This window comes from Cynocephalus volans, chromosome X (assembly GCF_027409185.1).
Source record: "Cynocephalus volans isolate mCynVol1 chromosome X, mCynVol1.pri, whole genome shotgun sequence".
Taxonomy (NCBI): Eukaryota; Metazoa; Chordata; class Mammalia; order Dermoptera; family Cynocephalidae; genus Cynocephalus; species Cynocephalus volans.
This window is the reverse complement of record NC_084478.1, coordinates 8,413,507-8,438,252: the sequence shown is the minus strand read 5'-3', so window position 1 is coordinate 8,438,252 and position 24,746 is coordinate 8,413,507. Positions and strand designations below refer to the sequence as shown.

The window sequence follows — 24,746 nt, the reverse complement described above, 5'->3', positions numbered from 1 at the left end:
GTTTTGTTCTCCTGGAGTTCTCCAGGCCCTTCCATGAGCCTGTCCCTAGCTGTTGAGAGCCACCGGCAGCAGTCCCAGTACCTGGCCATGTACAGAGCCGCACAGACACGGCAGACTCCTGCACTGCCCAGGGCCTATTCATGGGCACTTGCTTGACCCGACCCACTAGTCACCTTCTCAACAGTTGCATCCAGACCCTGGGATGCTCTGACACACCTGAGGCACAGGTGAATTCTGCCCCCTTTATTTCAACCTGGTGGACAAACAACAGTAAAACAAATCATGTGCAAAGAGAGCACAAGAGAAGACCGCACGGAGATGCAAGCACGCGAGCTTAACCAAGGCCCCAGCTTCCCAACATGAAGGAGCCCTGACGCGCCACACTTCAGGAAGGAAGAGAATGACTGAAACGCATTTAAAAGTATAACTCAAAATCCTGAACCTTAAAAAGTGCACACTTTCATCTTAAAAGCCTTTCTAAATTATTCTGAGAGCCAACAGTTCACGGGGTCATCTTGACTGATCAGTATTAATTTTACTCACGTTAATCTTTAAAAAAGATTATCTCCCTTCCACTTAAACGTAAAAGATGTCCACACTGACGATATGCTTTTTCTCAGATTGGCCAAAAAAGGTGCCAAACTTGTAAATATTGACCTTCTAAAAGAATGACAGCTTGAGTTTCTGCATAGCATTAAAATATTTATGGAAATATAATCTACACTTAATCTTCCATCACCCAACTTAGTACAGTACACAGATAATCTGCTTTTAACTCCACAAAACAAAACAACATTTTCCGATGGAAGTTAGCTAATTGTGTAATAAGTAGCTCTCCAAAAATGACTTTGCATACATCCTCACAAAAACTGAAGCTCGGATGTTCACAGTAGCATTATTCACAATAGCCAAACAGCGGAAACGTCCACCAGTGATGAACAGAGGGATGGAATGTGGTCGAGTCACACAACACAGTAGTGTCTGGCCACCTGCAGGAATGAGGCACTGACACACGCCCCAGCATGGATGAACCTTGAAAAGACTATGCTACCTGGAAAATACCACACGCAAAAGATCCACATACTGTATGATCTACTTATATCAACTGTCCAGCACAGGCAAATCTACAGAGACAGAAAGTAGATTGGTGGTTGCACAGGGCTGAGGTGGGGAGGGCAGAATCAGGAGAGAGTGTTAAGGGGTATGGGGCCTCTTTTGGGGGTACTGAAAATATTCTAAAAAAGATCACGGCCATGATTGTACAACTCTGGGAATGCACTAAAAACCATTGAATTGTACACTTTCGGTGGGTAAATCTGATGGTTTGTGAATTACATCTCAATAAACCTGTTTAGAAAATTGCTTTGGCTAAAGCAACTTCCACCCACATAGCACTGGGTACAAATTACAAATGAACTACTGTTCAGTCTGTTCTTTATGATATTTGATGCGATCAAGGAGAGGATGGGTCCGCTCTGGTGAAGAGACGTGATGGTGTGGGGGATGCTGTCCAGTTGTTTCCCAGTATCACCGAAGCTCATTTAAGGAGGCCGATGATTTCGGAACATGTCGAGATGGTTTCTGCTCATTTCTGCTGGAGATGACTGGACATCTGGGGTGCCAATGTGCTCACACTCATCAGAGGCCCTTTGTGACTTAAAATCTCTCCCAGCAAAGGCTAGGGTAGGGAAACCACCAAACAGGTTCCTGTGTCCATGCATCGGGCAGAGTTTGTGATGCACTCTGACCTCCTGGCGGAACTCACCAGAAAATCGGGCATTTTTCACTGACTCCAAAATGCATGAATTTAGCCACCACTTTGAACATCTCCACATGGCCCAACAGACCCCACTACCTGCTTCAAGTGCCACATTCCTCCCCATGAAGTCGTGATGACCGCATTGAAGGCCTTTATTAAGACGACTGGTAAAGTGGGAGTCTCCTCAGGCCCCCTACCTGGCTGACATCAGGGCGGGGGAAGAGGCTGACTTTCCTCAACCTCCAGAGATTACACAGAACCAGGAACTGGCTTTCCCCACTGGGACACCCCCCAGCAACTTGGGGACACGGAGCACACTGCCCACACCTGGGCCAGGCTGCTTGCACACGTTCCAGCAGATTTTGACCCATGCAGAAGGCCTTGCCGTGGTTCTCTCCCCAAAGAGAGCCCAGTTCCACTCTGCTGCATTTGGACCAAACCAGAGGAGACACACCACAAGAAACGCCTCCCTGACACAGGGATTCATTCTGTGGCAAATGAGGGCATGCCAGCCCTTGCTAGCCAAGGTCCAGAACTGCTTTACTCAGTTCCGCAGCTCACCACAGCTGCAGAGCCTGGAGGTTTCAAGAGCTGTAAACCCATCGGCTCTCTGCTTATCTGAATTTCACACAAGATTAATATCCTACCTACATCGGCTGACAAAGACAAATAGCTACAGAGTGCAAAACGACAATATTCTGTGTAAATAAACACAGTGGAAAGAACCCAGTTGAAAAAATGACATTTACAGTTAACTTTTGGTGGTTTACAGAAATGTGTTTTGTAAACCAAACACTGTGTGGACACACACACACACTATGTCTTTAACCAAACACTGTGTGTACACACACACACACACACACACACTATGTCTTTAACCAAACACTGTGTGGACGGACACACACACACACACACTATGTCTTTAACCAAACACTGTGTGGACGGACACACACACACACACACACACACACACACACACACACACACACAGTCTTTAAAATGAATGTAAAAAAATACTGAAGGCTGGTAAATACCCCGGCCTTCATCACTGTCAAATGCAGTGCCTCCAATTGGGGGTCTTTAAGCAAAAACATGAAAGCACCCTATCATGCAATTAATTTTAAAAGAAACTATAAGTTAAATTGGAATCATACTTTAAAATGATTCAGCAATGTAAATTAAAGATTAAATGCACCCTAGTGCATGAGCCAGAATATCCTCCTGCTGTGAGGATTTGTCTTACAAGTGAAGACTTTTCTTTAGGTCTACCAGAAAAGTGAGCAATAATGCCTTATTTGGTTCATTTGAAATAATGGAAGGCAGATGTGCGTTTTAAAGGACTTAAAAATGCCACAGAACACTTTGAGATAACACAAATTGCTACAGATAATATAGATTTTGTGGTTTTTGATGATTTCAAAGACCTCACTTCAAGCTCCACACTGTTCCCCTACACATCTTCTCTCCCCGACCAAAAACCAAATCAAATCTTCGTTACGGCAGCCCCAGCAAACTAATATTCTGTTCTATTCCCCGCACCTGCATCTAGAAGGCATTTATTTTCTGCTGAGCAAATGAACACATAAATCATTATCAATTCTGTCATCCTACTTTGCACAGACTGTCAACGAAATCCATTTTGGTTATTCCAAGTAAACAAAGTTATAAACTGATCGGAGTTGAGAGATACTTCTGGTAAGTAAACAGTGGTTGCTTTAGGACTCACCCAATGAAGTCAGACCCAAATACAGAGCAGGGATTTTTGTGGATGATGTTTAAGTTACAGACACCACGTTTCAGAATAATCAGGAATCCTTTCACATAAAGATGAAACATCATGCTGATTGCAGAGTGTCTCCAAAGTTTATTCACACGTCGTGAAAGTTTATACTCTCGCAGGAAAGTGAAGTTACAGGGCAGGGAAAGAGGAAAGCACATTTGGGGACAGAGGGAAGGCAGGTGGGGACCGTCATACGTCTCTGCCTTGTTACAGAGGGTGGGTGGTGGCCAAAAGCTCAGGAAGGGAAGGAGACAGGAAGAGATGTTATTTGTAAAGACTACGGTGGGGAGTGGGTGATACGGGGCCATTCTGGACACGTCACCACCGCTGTTAATCCAGCCTTTCTTCTGCTGTTCTTTCCTTTGGAAGCCGGAGGGAATGGAAAGGCAGGTGGGAAGAAAGTATAAAAGCTCATCTCAGAAGAGGAGTTCCTAAAACAGCAGAGAATGCTGGAAAGGACACGTGAGGAAGTTTATGAGGAAAGCTCTGGAGTTTTCTGGGTGGGTATGAAGTGGTTTTGCCACACACCCCCTGGAATCACATCCCACATCTAAAGCGTAGTCACAAACCAGACAAAATGGGTCCACCTTTATGACAGTTCTTTGGAAACAACTCAGGTGTCCATCAACAGATGAATGACTTAACAAAATGTGGTCTACACACACAATGGAATATTATACAGCCTTCAAAAGGAAGAAAATCCTGTCACATGCTGTCACATGGATAAACCTTCAGCACATTACGCTCAGTGAAACAAGTCAGTGAAAGACAAATACGGTAGGATTCCACCTACACGAGGGACCCAGACTAGTCAGATTCACAGAGACAGACAGCAGGACGGGGTGCCAGGGGCCAGGCAGAGGAGAAATGGGGACTCGCTATTTGGTGGGGACAGAGCTCCAGTTTGGGAAGATGAAAAAGTTGTGGAAATGGACGCTGGTGACGGTTTCACAACCATGGGATTGTGCTTAATGCCGCTGAACTGTACACTTAAAGATGAGCAAGATGGCAAATGTTATGTGTATTTATCACAGTAAAAAACAATAATTCTTTTATACATGACTTAAGTAAGGGCCAAGATCTGTCAGTGATAGTCTTCTTGGAGAACTATTTTCACAGTGGGAGTTCCACTGAAGAATTACTAATCGTGCACATGAATATCTTAAGGTGGGAAATGTGGAGAATTCAACAATTATTCTAAGTAATTAGATTCAGAACTACTGACTATGAAAAAGCTCAAATTATGGGGCTTATTTTCCTTTTTAATAGACTATAAATGAAATGAAGTTAAACTAACTGATGCCTAGGATATAAATCATGCTGCCAAAAATATATTTCTTAATACATTAAAAAACTCCACTTATGTATACAAAACTAGGTCTGTATCGTTAGGCACTGAGTTACGTATACTCCCCAAAATTCGTATGCTGAAGCCCTGAGCCCCAATGTGACTGTATTTGGAGATAGGGCCTTTAGGGAAGTAATTAAATGAGGTCATAGGGTGGGCCCTAATCTGATGGGACTAGTGGCCTTACAAGAGGAAGACTCCGAGTACTCCCCCTATCCCCATCTCTGTCCACACACGCCCAGAGAAAAGGCCACATGAGGACACAGTCAGATGGAAGCATCCACAAGTCAGGAAGAGAGGGCTCACCAGAAACTGAGTCTTCCGGCCCCTTGATCTTAGAACTCCAGCCTCCAGAACTGTGCAAAAATAAATTTCTATTGCTTAAGCCATCCAGCCTGTGGTATTTTATTATGGTGGCCTGAGAAAACTAATGCAATATCCTTACTGTTTTCCAAATTATATCGAGTACAAGAGCCACTTTTGGGGGGCAAATGTGTGTGGCTCCTTATCGTGCTGCTCCACGCCCAACACCGACAGCTGCTGAACTACGATGGACCAAGACAGAGGACAATACTTCAGATATATGCAGAGCTTTTGGCCACGCCCTAAACAGCCAACCTCAACATCATGGACATTTGGGTCAGATCACCCTGTGGCAGGGGCTGTCCTGTGACTGCAAGACTGAAAGCAGCACCCCTGGCCTCCACCCACTAGATGCAGGTCTCTCTCTCTCTCTGTCACACACACACACAGGTCTCTCTCTCTCTCTGTCACACACACACACAGGTCTCTCTCTCTCTCTCTCTGACACACACACACACACACACACACACACACACCCCACCCCCACCACCACCACCCCCTGTGGCAACCAAGTGTCTCCAGACATTGCCATGTCCCACCGGGGCTGGGAAATTGCCACCAGTTGGGAACCACTTACTTAAACTGAAAGGAGACACCTGAGAACCACCCACGTTTATAAAGAAAGGCAAAAGGAAATACCAAGAAAAACAACATCCTTGGATTTGAGATAAGAGCCAGAAGGAGTGGAAAATGTCAGAAACTGAAGAATTCCTTCATCATCTTCAGGCCCCTTTGAGGCTATTTTACAACCAGAATCTAGAGCCAATTTCAAGAATTTACTCCTGCCCAAATACTTTAATTTATGTCTGTTCAATTCAAATCCCACCATGAAGAAATTCACTGGACTTTCAATCCGTTAGGTGGGAAGAGGGCACGTGGCTATACACAGCACATTCCCGGCCTCCTGTGTTTCCAGACAGTGTAGACGGTCTGCCGCGCTGCAGTGCGTGCTCTGGCCGTGGGAGAAAGCGTGGGTGAATGTGAGGCTCCGATTGGGAGGGAGGAGAAAGGGCAGAATCGTTTAGCAAAGCACCTCCTCATCGGCCGGAGACCACAAAAAGCAACAGTCCTGATGGCTTCTCCACACGGAATTCACGCGTTTAAATCCACAAGCTGCAGTGTCGAGGGCATCTAGGAAGCTTGACTGGTTTTGATAAGACAGATCAGCAGCATGTCCCCTTACCCCACCCACCCCACCAGGGGTGCAACCGTGGTGGCCCCACGCCCACGGGATAACCTCTCTGGGTGCCACCTTTACATCATGGTAGGAACCCCCCACACCCAGCCAGGTCTGCAACCCGGGGGGCCATCCAGTGGAGGTCCATGAGAGACCCTGTTTCGTCCCTTTTACCATTTCCTGTTGTCATTTATTCTATCGCAAAGCTCTGTAGGCTCCAGGGCACCACTTCTGGAATAGGGCCCTTTGGATGACAGCTACAGGATTACTTGTGCCCTTCTTGGATTGTATGAATAAAAAGGAATTGACAATGGGCTGGCCAGTCAGCTCGCCTGGTTACAGCATGGTGCTGGTAACACCAAGGTCAAGGGAAAAAAAAAAGGAATTGATGAGAACTGGCCGCCCATTCCTGTTACTTCAGCCTCAGAAAGGACAGAAATTGGAGTCTGATGGGAATGCAGAAGGCACATGCTTGGGAGAAGCAGCACACACCACGCCAGGCAAAGAGAGCGGAGCCCAGAGCAATGCGTTGCGTCTCTGGGCTTCTCAAGACCCCCCGGAAAAATCTTACAATCCCTTCCAGGTTGTTAATGGGGAAGGGGTGACAGGGCGTGCATGACTCGGCATCTACAACTGAGCTCAAGCAGTTCGGTACCGTACCACGACACTGGCAGCCAGGACTTCGCTGTGGCTCGGAGCACCCAGCCAGCCTCCCAGAGTCCCACAGGGCACATGTGACCGCAGCGGATGCGAAGTGGGAGCTGTCAAGCTCGACATCAGCGCTGGCTCTTCTAAGTGCACACACCAAGTCCCTCTTCTATGTCCCAATGTTTAGGGTGACAGTGGTGTCGGAGGAGCAGGAACACAGGCTTTCACTGCGTCTCAGGCAGCTAAAAACGCACCCAATGGATCCCTGGGCTTGACGTGTGCCACTCTCTGACATTCCTGCTGGAAAGAGGACTCAAAGCTGCCTCGTTAACAGACTGTCCTTTCCCTCAAACACGGCTCAGTGTCCTTTGACGGTGCATCCTTTTATGTTTTTCCCGGTCAGTGAAATCCACGAAAGGCATGAAATCCCAGTGGGCCGCTCCAAGTCCGGCCTATGCTGGTGGCACTCCTTCTGTCTGGACAGTGGGACCTCAGGCTCCCTGTCTGCTTGGCCAACGCTCTCACCTGTGCAGGGTGTCAAAGGCAGAGAAGCCCAGCGCGATCTCTGAGCCCTCTCTGTGCCCTCTGCACGTGGCGAAGGGATGAGCACGCACGCAGATCCAGGGGGGCCAGCAGGCTCCCCCACATGCCACCCAGGAGGCCCCACACCTGTGTGTCTGGAAAATGGAGACAGAAATGGCACCTACCTCACGAAGGAATACACAGGAGGGCTTTCAGCAGTGTCTGTTTCCCACCAAAACCTACGCACAGGTGTTCCCAGTAACAGCCCCAAACGGACACAACCCAAATGCCCTTCAATGAGTAAATAGATCAATAAACCCCATCACATCCAGGCCATGGAATACTACTCAGCATTAAATAGGAACATACTACCAATGTATATGACAACTTGGATGGATCTCAAGGACACTGGGCTGTGTGCATAAAGCCAGCCTTGAGGGCCGTGTGCTGTAGGGTTCCATTTATGCAACATTCTTGAAACGACAAAATTACAGGGAGGGAGAACACAGCGGCTGCCTGGAGTTGGAGGAGGCAGGATAGGGAAGCTTCCAGGTGGCAATGGAACAGTTCCACTTCCGGATTATGGTGGCAGGGGCACGAATCTACAGATGCGATCACCTTTTGCACAACCACGTGTGCATGCAGACACAGAGTGCATGTAAAAAACCGATGAAATCCAGAGAGGGTCTGCATTTGTGTCAACAGCACTGTGGCAATGCCAGCTTCCCACTTTTGACACAGCATATCGTCCTGTAAGATGTGGTCGCTGTGGGAAGGCAGGGGGCACGCTGGAGCTCAGTGTATTGCTTCTGCACTTCTTGTGAGTCTAACTTAATTTCAAAATAGAATGCTTCAAAAATAAACAGCAGCCGATGGGTGAATGGGCCAACAAAACGTGGTCTATCCATACCATGAAACAGCACCTGGCCACAAAAAGGAATGAAACACGGAACCTGCTACCACATGGATGACCCCAAAAAGCATTATGCTGAGTGAAAGAAGGCAGACGCCAAAGGCCACATACTTTGTGATTCTATTTAACAGGAAACATCCAAGGCCGGCCCGTGGCTCACTCGGTAGAGTGTGGTGCTGATAACAGGGAACATCCAGAATGGGCAGATTTATGGGGACAGAGCGCAGATTAGTGGTTGCAAAGGGCTGGGGGAGGCAGGACTGGGGCGTGACTGCTAATGGGTGTGAGTGTCTCCGGGGAGGGATGACATGTTCTAAACTTGACAGTGGTGATGGTTGCACAGCTCTGTGAATACACTCAAAACCACCGAATTGTACACCTTCGATGGGCGGATTGTCTGCTAGGTGAATTGTATCTCAATGAAGCTCTTATCAAAAAATGACAACATCTGGCACAAAATCAGTGTTATATAAGGATCTGCTCATGATTTACCATTCTTTCTGCTGCCTTGAGCATTCTACCTTTGCTCTTTCAAACTACTTTCCGCCCCTCCATGACCGATGGGGTGCCCCTCAGGAGTGTCCAGGGAGACGGAAGAGGGCAGCTCTAATGTGAAGAGAATAGGAGTACAAGTCCCCTTTGAGCACTCTATAGGCAAAGTCAAGTTCAAAGTCCTTCCTATGTGCTGCTTTACTCACTTTTCCCTATTAAAAAAAAAAAAAAAAAAAAAAAAAAAGCTTCCGTATTCCTGGCTCATTTTGCTCAGAGAGGCCCTGGCTAGAATGTGTCTTCAGTATATATCTAAATCCTACACACCATGGAAACTTAACCGAGCCTTCCTTCCAAGAATCATTTTCCTCGGCTGCTCCAGCTCATGCGGATAGAGCCTTCCCAGGATTCCCACAGCGGGGATGTCGCACCATCCAGGGGATCTCCACTCACACCACAGCTTATACCGCCCCCCTTTGCATGCCCCTGTAATGCCTTATCCAGAAACACCTCCCAACATATGTCACACACCTTTGTATACTCCAAGATGCTCCAGAAATGACAGATTCAAAGGAAGGTCATCCCAGAAATGGAAGATTTTCCATACAAAGTGGCCTGAAAAGGATGCTCTTGATCTGGTGAGAATCAGACCCTGTTGTCAACCAGGTGAGCTACGAGAGCCAAGATGTCAACCTAAAAGGGCCCCATTCTCCCTGAGTCTGGACCCTGTGCACTCTGACAACAGACCACACGGGCCCCTGAATGAAGGCAGACGCCTCTCCAGGGCCACCATCACAAGCCATGCTGCCTCAGGATGGTGCCAAAGCAAGGTTCTTAGGTAAAATTGTGGCCAGTCCACAAGTAATTTCATTTCCAAACACATTCCAAGAGGACCGTGAAAGACAAAGACACTTGTAACAGATAAAAGACTTAAATGCTTTTTTCGTTTGTTTGCTTATTTGTTATAAACCAGGCTTTGGAGAAAAAATAAGAACCTCAAACGTACATGGGGAAAAAAAGATCAGAAACTGTGCTTCATTCAAAAGCACACACATTTTAATCGATCTGCATTTTACTTTCCTAAAGTCTATATCTGACTTCCAGAAGCTAAATAAAAAAGGAGTTTGTTATGAGGTGTTGATGAAGATACTCAGCATTTCTTTTTTGCTAGCAAAATCAAAATCTTGAGAAATCACCATCTCCATAAATAAAGCCATTTATTTTTCAAGCACAGGAAACATGGAGAGATTGACAGGTTATTGATCACGTAATAAGAAATCCATTTGACAGTTTCACTTACTCAGAGCCAAACGAAGGCAAATCCCTCCTTCTTTCAAGAGTTTATTTTTAGGTCTCTCTTCTATCTTCAGTTACCTGTTAATGAAAAATAGCCAAAGTAAGTGATATGGTTTGAATGTGTTCCCCATAACTCATGTGCTGGAAACTTAATCCCCAATGCAACAGTGTTGAGAGGTGGGACCTTTAGGAGGATTAGGTCACAAGGGCTCTACACTCATAAATGCACTAATGGTATTATCACAGGAGTGGGTTTCGGATAAAAGGATGAGTTGAGCCCCCTCTCGTGTGCCTTCTTGCCGTGGGACGATGCTTTTTGCCATGTTACAACACAGCAAGAAGGCCCCCACCAGATCCAGCCTCTCGACCTGGGACTTCCCAGCCTCCAGAACCAGGTGCCAAATAAACTTCTATTGTTTATAAATCACCCGGTCAATGATATTCCTTTACAGCAACACAAAACGAACTAAGATGGTAAAGCAAAATTGTCAAGAAATACTTCCTGAATATACTCTCAACTGTTCCATAGCCGGGCAGGGACTGAATTAGTAAGTAGCATTATGAAGCTTCATTAATAATGACTGTTATTGGTGAATTTAAGGCTTAAGGCTCTGTTTGAAGCATATGGTGAGACTGTTCACCTGAACCTGCTCAAAATGAATCATTACCTCAGAATTGGTCATGATCATAACATTGCCAGGGAATTTCAATAAATGAAAAATCTACTCAACTCTCATGATAGACACAATTTTCTCTACTATCCTAAAGCACACTTAAGTAAATGTATTTCTGGAGTCAATGCAACTCAGCAAATTTTCACCATCAGCAAATACGTGTTGAGCTTGTGGAAGATGGAAATGCTGTGGAACTCAGCGAGGGCAGAGCAGGGACAATAAGCTAGTAAACAACGTACAACAGGATGAGTTCAGATGACAGAACTCATGAAAGTCAAACCAGGTGGACAGTTGAGTTCACTTTTAATTGGGGGCCTAGGCAGAGCTCTCTCTGAGGCAAGCACACTCGCATGGGGGCAAGAGAGGCCAGGCTGCAGACCCGACAGATGCAAATGTCATGCGGTGAGAATGAACGTGGCATGAGGGAGGAAGACCAGTGGGGCTGGGTGACAAAGTGAGGGCAGCAGGTCCCAGATCATGGAGGACTTGCAGCCCGTGGAAAGGAGTGAGATCCCACGCATGCCTCCACCACACCATCTTCATCACCCATCATCAAACTTAATTTATAAATCAAATCTGATCATCTTTCTGCTTAAAACCTCTATGGGGCTTCCTACCACGCTCAGAACAAAATCCAGCAAGGCTTCTGCTCAGTAAAGAAACAACGGCGGTCAGCAGGGGAGATGCGATGAAGACGCATGTGTATGGTCCTAAGATACTTGATTAGACCCAGAGGACTCATAGTGGAGTGGACAGGGGTTTGGGGAGCAGAACCAGGAGGGCTCCTAGGTTTGGGGTTAGGGCGACACTTTCCTGAGACACAGGAAGGCTGAGGAGAGGGGACATCAAGACTTTAGTGTGTGTGTTGACTCTGAATTGCCCACTGGATCTCCAGGTGGAGCAATAACTGGGAGGTTAATTATGCAAGTCTGGAGTGAGTAGGAGAGGCCACAGTTACGGAGGCAAGTCTGGGAGTCGTCGCACAGCTGTCATCTTTAGAGCTATGGGCCTGCGCGGGAGTATCTGCAGCAGGGTTTCTCAACCTCCACACCACAGATGTGTGGGGCAAGGTAGTTCTCTGTGCTGGGGGTCGTCCTGTGCACTGCAGGAGGTGGAGTGGCATCGCTGGGCTCTTCCCACTGCATGCCAGTAGCATGCCCCTCCTCAGCTGTGACAACCAAAAAAGTCCCTCAAACAAGGCCAAATGTCCCGTGGAGGGCACGATCGCCCTGTTGAGGACCAGCAGTCTAAAACTGTAAGCTGAGGACCGAACCCTGAGAGAAGGAGCAGCTGGCCAAAGAGAGAGGAGTAACGGTGAGGCAGAAGGAAATGCAGAACAGTGTGGTGTCCCCAGCTCTCGGTGACAGGTATCACTCAAGAAGGTCAGCACACTGACCACTGCAACATGTCCAGATGGAGACAGGGCATGCCCTGGACCAGCTGGAGGCCATTTTGAGAGACACTCCACTGACGGCTGGGCTTGCAACCCTACGACGTCAGCTTGCAGCCAACAAGGGAGCAGAGGTTGAGAGGCCGATCTGAAGCCCACATAGGTCCTGTGAGTCCCCCACAGTGCCTCATATGTCACAGCAGCAAAACCTGCTTGTGCTCTGTGCATTTTCATTGAAGACAATCACGTTTTCATCTCCGTGCATCCTCGTCCTAGTGGAGGAAATCAAGAGGGGCTTCTCGGAAGAGGTGGCATTCACATTGGCCTGTGACATCAGGTGAGGAGTAAGAAAAAGGGGCTATGGTTTGAGCGGTGCTGAGATTAATGAATGGGGGCAAGCCAGGGGCACTGAGGTTTCAAAAACAGTGGGGTGATGCTCTCACGGTGCTCAGGAAAGAGGATGCAGACAGCAGAGACCTGGAAGGAAGGGAGCTGGGGCAGAACAGAGCTGCTCCTTCCAGCTGAGGGAAGAAAGGGCCCCCTGGGGCAAGTCGGCCCTGCAGACGGCATTCTCCCAGCAGGGGTGACAACAAAATACTAGACAACCCTGACCAGGCAGGAGCCAGGGGGCCCCTAGCAGGGCCAGACATTAGCCCTTTATCTGCTGAACTACATGGACCAGCAGGGAAGGAGCTCTGTGTCTGACCATTACGGACCAATTTCACTCTTCTGGCTACCAGTATAAGAAGAACAGCCGCGGTGTCATGGGCTGTTCTAATACCGCCTTGACTACAAGAGCTGTGAGACCTCCAGACTCCAGCATCTTCCCACACCGCCCACCAGTTCTGGACCATCAGCACTCGGGGACAGGAGCACCCTGTGAAGAGATGACAGAAAGGACACTTCCCGCCTCTCCTCTGCATTTCTCTAAGCTCCCCAAGGGTGCATCCCCCAGCAGACGACGCTTAGACTTGTATCTGGGTGAAAATCCTGACAAGCTCCCACGACTGCCAGATGCCTGAGCCATTCCACTGCCCATTCCATCGCCTTCTCCAGCACTGCTGTGCACAGGCAGTATATTTAAAAAAAGGAAAAAGAGTGAAAAAGAAGAAGAAAAAGAGGAACAAAGTCACAGACCTCAATTTGCTCCTAATGTATAATAAGAAACCCTCTCTGGCCTGGAGTTTCCTAAGCTGTGAAATGAGGGCATTCAATTATTTATGAGTTTTCACCCACAATCAAAAAATCTGAGGGACCATTTTCCTGTTGACTTCCTTTGTAAATTCTAGGGGAAAACACTTGCAAAAAACTTAACTAAGAACTTCCAAAGAATTACTGACAAGGGAGGGGAAAAGAAAAGAAGGGTGCTGGCCAGTTAGCTCAGTTGGTTAGAGCGTAGCCTTGTAACGCCAAAGTCACGGGTTCAGATCCCAGTATCAGCCAGCCACGTCCCCCTTCCTCCAAAAAAAGGGAGGGAGGGAGGACATGTGCATCTGTCCTGCAGCCGACTGAGCACAGGAATACATAAAAAGCGTGCAGTATCTCTCCAGAGTGCCAGAATGATTAAGATTTCAACTCCAGAGAAATTCAGGTTGTACCATCATGAAAACATGAAAAATCGAAAATATGTCTTCAGCAGCCACTAAGCATGGCAGAGAAGCTGCCATTTCCTCCTGATTCCTTTTCTAAGCAAGCCCTGAATAAAGGGGCCAAGAGCCAGATGACAAGTTGGTTGCTGGTGTGAGCAGCGGGTTGCTGCAGCGCCACAGAATTCTGAACCATGTTTCATGAACCCCATTTGCTTTGGGGCTCAGGTCTGTGCAATGAAGCTGTTGTTTCCTGTATCATCAATATCGAGCAGCATTTGCATATGTTGAGATGATTCATTCAATAACAAATCTTAAAATCCTTTAAATCCGTGGTTCTCAAACAGAGGTAATTTTCCCCCTGGGGACACTGGGCAATGTCTGGAGACATTTTTAGTTGTCAGTCCTGGGGAGAGAATACTGTAGCATCTAGTGTGTAGACACCACAGAAGCTGCTCACCATCCCGCAGTGCACATGACAGTCCCCCTTAACAAAGAAATATATTTGGCCCAAATGTCAATGTGCTCCTTGACTTACAATCAAGTTACATCCCAGTAAACCCATGGTTAAGTGGAAAATATTGTAAGTTAAAAATGCACTTAATACCCCAATAAGCCCATTGTAAAGTCGAAAAATCATAATAAGTGAATCATCAAAAGTTGGAGATCATCTGCACTGCCAAGGTTGAGAAACTCTGCTTTAAACTATGCTAAAATTTCTATAATTTTATATACTTTATATACTTTCATTTTCCAAGCGATTTTTGTTCTTTTCAAAGTCACATGTGTGCATTTTTTTTAAAGTTAAATACAGGTGAGGCGAAAGACTCTTCTTTTTAGTTATAAGCCTTTTAGCACCAACTATGTCCAATTCCACTTCCCAAAGCAACCACTTTCAAATCTCAGAACTGTTTGTGTCGTTGGTGATGTTCCCTGGGTATTGACTTCCATATTTCTTTGTCGTTTTCTTTTTTTTTTTTTTGTGACCGGCCGCCCAGTGAGCGCACCGGCCATCCCTATATAGGATCCGAACCCACGGCGGGAGCACTGCTGCGCTCCCAGCATCGCACTCTCCCAAGTGCGCCACGGGGTCGGCCCTGACTTCCATATTTCTAAATAACCTGCCTATTATAATACCTCTTCAACACATCCAATTTTGGATATTACTTATTGATTTTATCACATATAGATGAGGATTTTCAGTTTTTAAAATTCCCACTGCTAATCCTGTGCTGACCCTCTCACATTTTCCCAGTCATTTTATATAACATGTTTTTTGGTTACATTTATACTCCACACATATTATCTTGACTATGGAATGGGCACTGATCAGCAAGCAGTATAGTATGATTATGATTCCTTTCTAATACAACTTTTACGTTTTCCTGGAGTTACTAGTTGCCTCTGTTTTTATTTCCTAGTTTTCTGGGTTCTCTTTGATAATTCTTCCAAGAACCTCCAACAATCTTTCAATTCAATTTTCCACGTGACCAAAACTCTCAGATAATCTGTCAACACCATATGCTTCACACAAGACCTTCCTCCTGAAATTTTTTGTTTCTTGCTCTAGGCTGTAGTGGCAGAGATGCTACCCTGGAAACACACCAACATCTTGGGAATTCCTTCTGCCTCTTTCTGTTTCCAGGATCCCAAATCTCTCCCTTTCCTAGTTTACTCCCTCACTTTGGTGGGACACATTCTTTAGCAGCTTCCTGAGAAGTGATGTGTGAAAGCTAAGTTGTACTGATATCGTCAATGTGTATAAACCTATTTATTCTATTCTTAATTAACAAATAGTGTAGGAACAACTTCAAAATTATGAATGAAAATTATTTTCAAAGAATTCCATGCTCAGTCTGTTTTCCAGTTTCCAGTGCTGCTGTTGAAAAATCTGATGTCATTCTGATTCCGGATCCTTCATATGTGACATTTTTAAATCAAGGAAAGTGCTTTAGATACTAACTTTATCCCTAATATTCTAATATGCCATGATGATGAGCTGTGATGTAGTTATTTGTTTTAATGTGGCTAATTTTTTTTTCGTTGTTATAGTCATTTGGAAGTTTCTAGTGAAATTTCTGTCTTCTTCAGATATAAGATTTTTTTCCCCCTCCCTTCCCTAGAATTCCTATTAGGCAAATTCTGAATAACCACAGCTCCTCTGTCCAAGAAAACTTTCTGCACTACATCTTCACTATCTAAAAAGGTCTCCGCTAGGCACATATGGCATGTGAGCACTTGAAATGTGACAAGTGTGAGTGACTGACTGAATTTTAAGTTTTAGTTAATTTTAGTTAAGTTTAAATAGTCACATGTAGCTACTGACTACCATATGACAGATGCACAAATCTAAAGACTATGACAAAAACAAAAAATAGACAAAACAGGAAAGCAGAGCCTTTAGCACCAACTCTAAGATGATATTAAACTTGGGTTCAGAAGAAAAAATTTGAGCATAATTACTCAAATCTGAGTATAATTCCTCACAATTACCATTTTCAATATAAGGTTCTATGATGGCATTCTTTATGGGCTCTTCCTCATCAAGGACATTTTAGAATAGTCATCACACAAGTAGAAACATCCCTTTGTGTATAAGAATGCCTTTTATTATCCCTAAAGTATAAGTAGGAAAATGAAGATCCCAAGTGCCCCTCCTTTCCCTTAAGGAGAGCTGCCAAGGTACCCCCAAAACAGTAATATGTATTATAATAGAAACAAACACTAAAATATATATATATATATATATATGTTTTATATATATATATAAAAAAAGAATAGAAAAGGTAACCGATGGCAAATTGTTTGTATGCCACAGTGACTACTGCACATTTCTTTCCACACGCTTTGATGAGAATTGTTACTTCTGCCTACTGGACGCTCTGGAAGGGGACAGAAACTAGAAAGGCATACCATGCATTCATTCATTCCATAAATACCACAAATATAACAATCTGTTGTCCAGACACTCTATTAACAATGACCTAGACAGAAAGCAAAACAAAACCAAATGCAAGAGTTCTGCAAACCCACAACAAAGCACATGAACCTATTGTTCCATCTAAATGACTGGGAATCACTTTTCATTAAAGCTTAGTACCTAGAAAACAGCAAGAGTATCACAGGTGTGTTTTCAAAACAAACATAGAGCAGGATCAAAATATAAAGTCACTATTTTTTTTCCAACTTTGAAGAAAAACTGACATACCAGCACTGTATGTCAAGGGAAATAAAAATTCAGAAAAAATTACTTACTTTCTATTTAAGGATCAACGGAGAAACACATTTTTTTAGTCTACTCTTCAGATAAGTCATTTAATGACCATTAGTTCCTACAAAATATGAAATTTTATTATGTTTGTAGGTTTTACAAGTTCAGTGTAGAAGTATGAGCTATTCAAATAAGGAGAAAAAGATACACTAAGTAATAAATACTCTTACACAAACTTGATTTCCTCTTTAATGTCTTATGAGGTTTAATAACAAATATTTCATACTTGCAGAGCTAGCAATATCAATATTTCTCCCAAAAAACAAACCCACAGGAAATTTTAATAAGCTTTCGGTGTCACAATATTGTTTCTAAGCATTTATTATTATTTAAATTACAATGATAGATTAAATTTCATCTAGTGGCATGAAACTAACCTATAGGGAGAGAAAAAGAATCATAACATTTAAAGATGATACATTAAAGTATTAGAATAATATCTTATTCAGTCAATTGACAATCAACAGTAAAGATAATTGTCAAGTAGTACGAATCAGTTTTTTGTGTGGAGATGACATAGTGTATCGTGAGGTAGAAAAGAATCTTAATTAATCTCTTCCTCATGACCCAGAGCAGTCTCCACATTTTGCAAAGAGCATTAAGCATAATTTTAAATGCAACTGTCAAGCACTTTATTCACTGAAATTACGATAAAAGTTTGAGAACACCATATGGTCCTGGTGTTCACATTTCAGGTGCTATCATTTGCAAAACACACCCAACTTCCTCCTCACCCAGAAAGGTCAACCATGCTGTCTTCCATATCATTTAACAATACAGCAAGCAAATCTCTTTCGGAAAACAAATATTCTCAAGCCTTCCCTCTGCCAATCACCAAATTCAACTATTCACTTACGCAAGTACCTCAAAACCTAGGACACCAAGGTCTATAGAAAGAAAAAAATTATCAGCCGGTTCAAGAGCTGGGTAGTAAGGCACGTGCATGCACACACACGCATCTGCACATGCACACACACACATAGATTTCTATTCACAAACCAAACTGTTCCTTCAAGTGCCACCTCCATATTCAGGACATCAGGAAGAGCTGCTATTGGCATTTTGCACGTATGAATTTCACAGGGTTTCATCTGCACCCCAGAGAACATATTACTGGAGGATTATTCCTTCTATGCCCATCACAGCAGAAGCAATCAGCGCAGGCGTCCCGAGGGAAGGGTCACCCTGTTCAAGACAGCGCACGGGCCTTTCTGCCGCAGCCCACAGGTTGCTCCTGTGGCCTTGGTGTTCCCATCTGGGTCGCAGTACAGTCCGTCCCCTCCTGTTCCTCCCTACCGCCTGGATGGCTGGGAAACAGTTCCTAATTTTCTCCTTCCTCATTACTCCCCACCACCAATAAAACCCAACGCTCATACAAACACACTGGAGTTTCATTGTCCTGAAAGACGCTGTCGCATGCCAGGTAAGGCAGAGAAGAGACCCAAATGATCCAACTTTGATTCAAGATCACTTTTAAGCCCCAGCCTTTTTCAATAATGGGAATTTTAAAAGTGGAGAGCAGGGGCGTCGAAGGTGGTGGTAGTAGGTCACTGCAAATTCTGTTCTAGTTTCTGCTGAGGGTCAGCCCTGCCCCAAGCTGGCAGACCGACGGTTCTCAGCTGGGGGTGACTGTACCCCCCGCCAAGAGACATTTGGGACTGTCTGGAGACATTTCAGGCTGCCACGGCTGGGGTGGGGAGTTTCCTGCATTCAACAACAGCGCCTCAGTAGGAGCAACGCAGGTCCCCGGAGCTGCGCTTTTCACACGGGCAGTGGGCAGGAGCGGAGACGACCCAGACGTGCAGACTCATCTCAGGGCAACAGGAGGTGGGGTGAACAGGAGAGGGGTTTTCCATCACCAGCAAGGCCTGGCAAAACCGCTTCACCTCTGCAGTCTGTCTACACCTGCTTCGTGAACACCACAGAGTCTGTCTGGACCTGCTCCCCAGCTTTTGTCCTGGCTATTAGCACAGGCTCCTGACTAGTCTCAAGTTCCGCAGATGCAGCCTTTGAGAGACCCACGTGTCCAACTCCAAGCGCTGTGGCGCCCTTAGCAAGCCTCCCTGCTTCCGCTGTCCATGCCGCCCTCCCTCTCTGCAAGTCCCCCCACCGAGCCTGAGTCTGCCCGTCAGAGGTCCTCCCTGCAGGCATGCACCTCCACTTCCATCATGGACATGAGAACTGAGCCAGGGGACTTGGCTCCAGAGCCTTTTCTGGTTGTGACATGGGCAGATGCCCTAATCTACTTGGGACGCAGTTGGTTTGGCAATGCAGAGAAGGATGCTGGGCCAGAAGGGCTGAGAGAGCCACCTCCGCCCTTTGCTACAACTGTCGCATCCTTGGGCTAAGCATCCTCGGTGCCACCCAAGGGGATAACTAACTAAACCCTCACAACAACATCAGGGGACAGGCACTACCATGCATACATGAGAAACCTCCCTGGCACGCAGGGAGCACTATGTAAATATCGCCTAAAACTGCATTTGTCATTGAACTCCACAGATTAAGGAAATAACTTGCATTCCTCTTAGGGACAAGGTGTGCACCCCCAGGCAAGAACCCCGTGCACCTCATGGTCCCCTTTCCCATAAAAATGGGATGAAGCATAACTGTGTTAGTTGGCTGTGGGGAAGAATAGAGATGTTGTATGTAAAACACGCAGTGCAGCTCCTGGCTGGCCAAAACTTTGAATTGGATGGCATATTACTACCTGCTATTAACAGAGAACAGCGAGGCACGGTTCCAACCCTTTCCTTCTTGTAACCTGAGAAACAAATAGCTGTTCTTTCTGCAGCGATCCCTCATACATGTTTCGTGGGACACATTTGAGAACCTTGACCTCTAACACCTCGTCATCTCCTGCATTTCTGCAAACGTCATGAAGCATAGGCAAGGTCCCAAGGCCCAGCGTTCAGTGAAGTTCAGAAGAACCCACTCCACAGCAGGTACAGAGACAGAAAGAATTTCCACGACAATGTGCCTCTAAGCCCAAGAATTTATTTTCCCCCTCAAAACTCCAGGAACACTCAATGATGCAGGAGCTGTGTTCATCATTACGAATCTTTCTTTCCTAAATTGATTTTAAAGAACTTTATCTTTAACGTGCAGACGTGAATGACCCAGAAAGCTTTACCTAGGGTCTGCCACCAGCTGCTTTTTTTTTTTTTTTTTTTTTTTTTGTCTTTTTCGTGACCGGCACTCAGCCAGTGAGTGCACCGGCCATTCCTATATAGGATCCGAACCTGCGGGATCCGAACCTGCGGCGGGAGCGTCGCTGCGCTCCCAGCACCGCACTCTCCCCCGAGTGCGCCACGGGCTTGGCCCTGACCAGCTGCTTTTGATAAGAGCATTCATCACACTAAGTTTAGAAACATACTTTGTCCTGATGTGCCTCAACAGGAAGCGGCTGGATTAAAAAAAGATGCCACGAACACATCAGGATTCCAAAGCCACTGAGAGCCAGCAGCCTCCAAGAAGCCACAGTGCTCTCGTTCACTGAAATGCTTGTAATTCTCCACCCAGGAACAGAAGAGAAGAAACTTGCAACCCCATACAAAAAAGCAAAAATGAAATAATTAACTGGGTAAACCGGGGCAAACAAGATAATGGTAGGGAAAAGCCGACGCTGCCGAGAAGTGAAAGCAGTACCCAAAGTTTGCCACTGGATACAACTCTATACGTGCATTTATGGAAGGAACGATTAATCTGATTCTGAGTTTCCTAGACATCCCCTCAAAGGAGGTAGAACGATCAGCTGCTTGATTCACAGTATCTAAAAAATACAGATAAAAGCATCAAAAACACAGCTTCTACACTTTTGATACATGGGCAAAATCTCTCCCACTGGTTGCAGAAAAGAGGAAATTGTGGACTACATTCAAGGCCATTCTCAGTCAGGAAGTTTCAACAGAGCACTTCTTAAGATAACCCTCGATGCTGGACAACTCAACTCTACAACACCAAAGTACGGCTAAGTAAATCGAATGTGTAAGTGGCTAAACAATACAGCAGAAGCGTGCAGACCTCCCTGCAGCCTGGTTTATTCCAAGGATACATTTTAGAAGCACTAAGTCCCAGTTGGGCTGTGGGTCTCTTGGGGCTGCAGAAACACGTTGCAGTATATTGTAAACACATTTTGGTGCCAATAAATATACCACTTCTACAGTATTATTTTTTAACAGTTGCCTAGTAACCCATCATATGGCTACAGCATGCTTTATTAACCAGTCTTCCACCAGAGCATTCAACTCCTTGCTATTGTAAGCAATGCAAGAATAAACAGCAAGAACCATCATTTAAGCATCAGAAATTTCAGATACCTACAAAAGAAAAGAAAGCTGCACTTTCATTATCTATTGCTTCAGGAAAAAATATCTAGTGGCAAGACTACATAACAACAGCAAATTCAGTGATACCTTTAAAGTAATCTGTATTTCTATTCACCACACTAGGGTCTACAGGTATTTATTCGCAAAACAGTACACAGAGACAACTGAGTTAAGTCCATAAACAATGTGTCTGAACAAATTTCCAGATTTCCTGACAAATAATTACAAAACATCCAGCATTAAAACTTTTTCACAAATGTGAGTGGAGAATTTTAGGGGAAACTTAATGAGCTAATTATGGCTTTTATTTCAGTCCAGCAACATATTCGGTAAAACCCAAGAACCAGAAGCATCAAGCTTCTACTGTTTCCCGCAGTTACCCAATGAGCCCCCCTGCTCTGTGTCAGAGCATCATGCAAGCCCTTTACTCTACCTGGCTTCATGCCCTCCCCTCGACGCTCCTCTTTAATGCATTGCTACCTCTCAGATCTGAATTTAAACCCCACTACCTCAGAGACACCTTCCCTGACTCCTCTAGGCTCTGACAGTTTCCCCTTTACCCAATCCTATATGATGCTGTAGTGGGCAGACTTCTGAAGTGGCCCCCAGTAACCCCCACCTCCTGGTATTCATGCCCTTGTGTAATCCTCTCCCCTTGACTATGAGTGTCGTGCTTGTTTCTAACTAAGAAAATACGATAAAGGTTACGTGACTTCTATCTTGCTAGCTAATTTGCTCTCTATTGCCTTCTTGGCTGGCACACTCAGATAAAGCAAACTTCCATTCAGGAGAAGCAGCACACATGGCCTGGAACAGAGAGTGGTCTCCAGTCAACAACCAGGAGGAACTGAGGACTTGAGTCCAGCAGCCTGACAGGAACTGCATCTTGCCAACAGCCACACGAGGGAGCATGGGAGAATCTTCTCCCCCAGCTGAGTCTCCAGATGAGACTGCAGCCCTGGCTGATAGTCTAACTTCAGCCTCATGAGAGATCAGGAAGCAAAGGACCCAGCTAAGTCATGCCTGAATTCCTGACCCACAAAAACCTTAAGATAATAAACATGTACAGATGGTCTTCAGCTACATCCCGATGCCCACGGTAAGTTGAAAATGCATCCAATACACCTACCCTACCAAACATCATAGCTTAGCCTAGCCCACCTTACATGTGCTCAGAATACTTACATTAGCCTACAGTTGGGCAAACTCATCTAACACAAAGCCTACTTTGTAATAAAGTGTTGAATAGCTCACATAATTTACTGAATACTGTATTGAAATTTTAAAACAACATGGCTGTATGGGTACTCAAAGTACACTTTCTACTGAATGCCTATTGCTTTAGCATCATCGTAAAGTCAAAAAATTGTAAGTCGAACCATCAAGTCGGGGACCATCTGTATTGTTTGAAGTGGCTAAGTTTGTTACACAGCAGTAGATAAGCAGTAGATATGTTCTATTTCCCCATGGCTCCATTTTACAGAATTAAACTTATTTAACTGATTTCTTTTTTGGCTTAAAACAATACATATTAATTCTCTTATCATTTGGGAGCTCAGTTATTTAATTTTTAAGTAATTTATTTACTGTCTTTTTCCTTAAGTAATAAGATCCATGATGGTAGGGACAGGCCTGTCCTGTTTCCCAATGCACCGCAAATGCCTGGCGCATAGACAGCAGTCAACCAGCATGTATAGATCTGTCTGAAATGTCATCAACCAAGATTAGTTTAAAAACATATACACTTGGTGTTCTGAAGGTTTAGAGAGTAGTTGCTCTGAGAACTGACAACTGTCTTCTCTCTATTCTGTTGGGACACCAAACAAGTCAGCTCTACCTGAGAAACACTGCTCTATCATAGCCAGTGTCAGAGTGAAGCACCGTGGGAGAAAAAAACCCAAAAAAACCAGAGATTCCTGCTTCAAGTCTCCAGAAAATAACACAGCCCTGCAGACACCTCGATTTTTGCCCAATGAGACCCATTTTGGACTGTGCCCTCCATTACTATAAGACAGTAAAATTGTGCTGTTTTAAGCAACTAAGTGGTGGAAATTTGTTACAGAAGCCATAGTAAACTAATACTCCCTCTCTCTCACTGCAGAGTTCCCACTGTACCATGTTCATAGCATTTTATGGCACTCAGCCCTTTTATTAGAAACGGTTGACTCTATATACCTTATAATTGCTGTTTAGATATAGTTCTGTGCCTCAAGCAGCTTACAAGACAATCTGTGTGTAGTCTCTTACAGCACCCCAGAGGAGAAGCTGTAAAGCTGATCTCCATTACTTGAATGAATGAATGAATGAATGAATGAATGAATGAGATCCGTCACTCAGGGCCAGATGAGGATGAGGGTGTGCGAGTGCTTCCTTCAGTTTTGTGCCCTATGGTCCTCACCTGCCTCACCCAAGCTGAGCCTTGCTCCCATTTGCCTTAGGACTTTGCTCAGACTTCCCTTGTGGCACTTCCAGTGCCACACTGTGTGTTGTACTGCAGTGTCTGTCTTCATATTCCCACCGTTAGAACTTCTGACCTGAAGACCTCTGCTCCCACTGGCAGCCTGTGCCTGAAAACTCAAAGTCAGTCTTCTAGTCAGGGGGTTGGAAGTATAGAATAAACAGCAACATCTTGGGAAAGAACTTCACTAAATCTGGGAACTTATCCCTGGGCGATAAACCAGCAGAGTTGGAACTCCAAAGTCCTTTCATATCTTTCAGGTCCGAGTCCTGAACCTTCACAGGCCCTTGGGCCCATCAGTACACATAAATCCTTTATCTGTTGGAAATCAATCATTAATTCCTTTATTCTTCCCATTCATTATGAGATGCCCATTACATAGCACAGATACAGAGGAAGGATTCGGCTCCTTTCTTCGAGGTCTCTAAAGAAGGTCCTGGTAGTCCCTAATTTCACCCTCAACAAGTAACCCTCTAAGCATTTTAACAGAGGTTCAAAAAGTTTCCTGAAAGGAAATAACAAGTGTTGGGGAGGATGTGGTGACACTGGAACCCTCATCCACTGGTAGAAATGCAAAATGAGGCAGCCACTTTGCAAGACAGTTAAGACAATTCTCAAAAGGTGAAACATAGCATTGCCACATGACCTAGCAATTCCGCTCCTAGGAATATACCCAAGAGAAATGGAAACATAAACCCATGCAAAAACCTGTACACAAATGTTCACAGCAGCTTTATTCATAAT

General features: G+C 45.1%; 1 protein-coding gene across 4 annotated transcripts in view; it reads right to left on the bottom strand.

The window, feature by feature from the left end:
* LOC134366805 (F-box-like/WD repeat-containing protein TBL1X) overlaps nucleotides 1-24,746 on the bottom strand; it is a 213,012-nt gene that overhangs the window by 118,282 nt on the left and 69,984 nt on the right. For all 4 annotated transcript variants that reach the window (XM_063083251.1, XM_063083249.1, XM_063083253.1 and 1 more), the window contains exon 2: nucleotides 10,300-10,373. The gene's annotated coding sequence lies outside the window, so the exon portion shown is untranslated. The remainder of the gene's footprint in view (nucleotides 1-10,299; nucleotides 10,374-24,746) is intronic.